Source organism: Lissotriton vulgaris, chromosome 3_2, assembly GCF_964263255.1.
Source record: "Lissotriton vulgaris chromosome 3_2, aLisVul1.2, whole genome shotgun sequence".
NCBI lineage: Eukaryota > Metazoa > Chordata > Amphibia > Caudata > Salamandridae > Lissotriton > Lissotriton vulgaris.
In genome coordinates, this window is record NC_141690.1 from 39,212,095 (window position 1) to 39,216,140 (window position 4,046).

A 4,046-nucleotide genomic window follows, 5' to 3' on the forward strand; every position below is an offset into this window, starting at 1 on the left:
CCTCTTCTCTTAGTCTTTCCTTCGTTTTTTTTTTTTTTGTAAGACGTTTATTAGTAGCATAGAGCAGTACACAATGCGGAGCCTACAACCCTGTGGGCCGGCTGCAACACTTCCATGCATATAAAAGAAATAAAATGAGGAACTGAGAGAAGGGGAAAGGGACAAAATAGTGATTGTACATATCTCGTCTGGCCATAACACCAGGGTAATTGGCATTGATTACGTTGTATGCTTCTTGCATGCTCACAGGTCAATTGTACACTCTAATGATGTCTCGTTTTTATCTTTTTTATAACTAAAGAAGTTAGCTCTGTAAACTCAACAGTTCCTATCCGTTTGTCCCTGAAAGTTCGCTAAATCGTTAGGGTAACTCACTGGTATCTGCTGTGCGGATATTCATGGTTGTCAGGGACAGACCCTGTGAGTGTGTCATGTGGATAGAAGTCGTTGATACATTAGGTTTCTTTATCCGTACAGTAATTCATATCACCTACCTAGAACGGTGTGCTTCTGCCGATGATCAACACGTTAGGTAAGTTGTAACATAAACAAACAGTATAGCCTAATTGCACTTTGAGTAGATTTAGACTTATATCCGGGTTTGTAGCAACGAGGCATGTGCAGTTGCGCTCCGCGGAGATGCAGTATTGTGCTGGTCTTATGCACCCTCGTTTGTAGGTTTATGTGTTCTCAGGAGATTGTGTATTGGCGTCCTATGGGAGGTGGCATGTACTTTTGTTCTTTACGTGTGTCCACCTCATGTCTAGTTGGCATATCGTGGTACCATTCAGGATGTCGCATGGTCCGGGGTTTCGAGCAGGGTATGCGTCTAGGCCCCTAGACTATAACATTCTACATCGTATCTTATAGTGTGGTTTTTAACCTGTCACAGCCATGTCTTAAACCAGCTTCGATCGGGGAGCAAAGTAGCCAAGGGGTAATCAACTATGAAGTAACAGTACGGACATGTCAGGCGCCTGCATGTGTGTCCCAGGTGAAATGATCATGAAGGTAATAGCTGTGTATACGAGAAAGGAAACTTGGAAATAGGTGAGGGGATATCATACGGAACAACAAGGGGGGGGATGAGTGTATCCGGAGGAGAACTAGGAGATTGTCGTGTTGTGCCGTGCTCTGTTGGGGCATCGCGCGGGAGGGTGCCCGGACCTGTGGCTAGCGTGTGGGAGCTTTGTTATGTTCTTTATGCAATGTGGCAGGGAGGGTCAAGCTCCTACCATCATGTAGGCACCGCGCCACCAGTGCCTCAGTCTGGCGGGCGTCGTGGGGGGGCATTGTTGTCAGGGGTCGTAGTGCCTCCGCGCCTACTCTGCTTGTGTCTCCCCGTATGTGGTAGTGTGTTAAGTGAACTCTCTGGTCGCGCCTTCCCGTTGGAGGGAGCCCAATGTGTCATCCCAGAGTTTTGCAATTGGGAATTTTCTGAAGCCCGCTATTTCCTCTCGGTGTAGTGCAATGCTTTCCGCCCTAGCCCAGTTGGTAAAGGAAATATACCAGTACTTGGTGTGCGGTGGTTCCTGCTTTTTCATGTGTTTAGGGAGCAATCGCTTGGCGGTGATAAGGCCTAAGTCCCAGAACCTGGCTTGTATTTTATTCAATTTGTTTCTTTTGTATGATCCCAGAATGCAAGCTTCCCATGTGTGTGGTAGGCCTGAGCCAGCACTGTGTGTCAAGAGAGTTGTCACTTCTTTCCAATATATGGTAAGAGAGGGGCAGTGGCAGATCATGTGTAAAATGTCTGCGCCCAGCAGGCCGCATCAGGGACAGGCAGTAGTGTTGACCTTGAAATACCTATTGATCTTGTCTGGTGATAAATATGTTTGATGCAGTATGTAAAATTGTATGGTCTTGAAGCGGGAGTTGTGTGGGATATTCACGGGGCTGGCCAGGATCATGGTCCACTCCTTGTCCTTCCAGTCTCTCCCTCGGAGGGCCGCCCGTTTGTCTCGCAGCGGCTGCGTGGACCATTGAGTGTGCATGAGGAGGGCCTGCGCCAGCCAGTGGAGGATGTGGGAACCGTTGCCCATGACATGCAGGTATTGCACTAGGTGGTGTGTCGGCAATTCCTCCTGCATGTCGCCCCAGGCCTCTGTGTACGCGCGTAGAATGGACGCATGGAGTAGGAACTGTCCGGCCGGCAGTCCCGTATCCTTCACCAGTTCTGCAAATGGGAGCATGGCTCCGTCCGCATAAAGGTCGCCCATGTGTCCACCCCAGCTGCGGTCCAGCTCTCCAGGATGCGCAATGTCACAGTTCCGCTCCTCCTGGGGTGCCCAACAGGGAAAGCACAGGGGCATAAGGTTTTGTGTCTTGGGTCAGTTTTAGGCTACGAAGGAAGCATTGGTAACGGGCGAGGTCCCTTGGTCAGGGGGTGATATGTAGTCGGCAGTGGCTGTGTCGTCCAATGTGCGCCGCTCAGCCAGTGCGTCACCCATTGCAGCTGTGCCGCCAGGTAATATAGCTCTAGGTTGGGGACCGCTAACCCTCCTTCTGCAGTTGGGGAATAGAGTTTTGCCAGTGCTACTCGTGGGCATCCAGTGTTCCAAATCAGGTTCCGTATCGATGAAATTATTCTAGGTCATGGAATACCTTGGTAGGGACATATAGCGGGACGTTGGCGAAGTGATAGAGCAATCTTGGTAACACTATCATTTTGGAGAGCGCTATCCTACTGGGCACGTTCAGGGGTAGCGTCTTCCAGAAGGTCACCTGGGCACGCAGTGAGGAAATAGCGAGCATCAGGTTACCCTCCAGTATGCTCTATGTATCTCTATAGATATGCATCCCCAGATATTTAAACGTGGTGGGATACAAAGTAAGTCTGACACCTCGAGGTGTACGTCGCATTCCTGTGTGTCCGAGCTGAACGAGTACACCCCGGATTTGGCCCAGTTGACTCTGAGTCCCGATATCTCTTCGAACTTCTGGAAGATGTCCGACAATATTCCCGGTACTTCAGTGAGGTCATGTACATACAGAAGTAGGTCGTCCACGTAGAGCGAGACCACGTGCATGCCGTCAGCTAGTGGGATCCTCCATCCCACTCCCCTCTCCCGCAACAGCGCCGCTAGGGGCTCTATGGCCAGCGAGAAGAGAAGGGGCGACAAGGGGCAGCCCTGTCGGGTCCCTCTGCGCACCTGTACTGTCTCCGAGAGCAATCCGCCCATTCGCACTCTCACACTGAGCCTTTGATAGAGTAACCCAACCATGTCAACATATGCATCTACCCAGGTCGAATTTTTCTAGTACCGCTCTGAGGTAGGGCCACTCCACGGAGTCAAAGGCTTTCTCGAGGTCCAGAACCAGGCATCCCGATCTCGGCCAGTGTAACGTGGTGGCTTCCTGTATTCGGAAGAGGCGGCGGATGTTGCGAGAGGTGCTTCGTGCAGGCACAAAGCCGTTTTGGTCACTATGGACCAGAGTCGGGACCACTGCGGCCAAACGTCGGGCTAATAGAGAGGTGAAAATGTTATAATCGGTGTTTAACATGGCTAATGGCCTGTAGGAGCCCATGCATGTTTCTTCCCTACCGGGTTTTAGGAGCGAGACCAGGGTGGCTTCATTGAGCGTGGCTGAGAGCGCCGAGTCTTCTATTGCGGCATTGTACACTTTGAGAAATTCCGGGACCAGAGTTTCCGAACACGTTTTAAAAAATTCGGCGGGGAGGCCATTTGGGCCAGGCGAATTTCCGTTAGAAAGAGCAAAAATAGCTTCGCGCATTTCTTCCGGCATGAGCGGCGCCTCTAAGTCCCCTTGTCGTGCACTCGTAAGGGATGGCAGCTGAATATTTGTGAGATAATCTGCGATGGTTTCTGACGTGACTCTCAGCTGCGACCTATCCAAGACTTGGTAGTGTTGCACAAAGGCTTGATGTATTTTGCTCTGCGTGTACACTACCTCTCCCTGAGGTATTCGGATGGCAGACACCGGTGCCGTACGGTTCTCCTACTTGACTAGCCAGGCCAATAACTTCCTGGGTTTGCCACTGTATTGATGCACTCGCGCCGAGTGAGCTGCGTAATTAAGGTGAC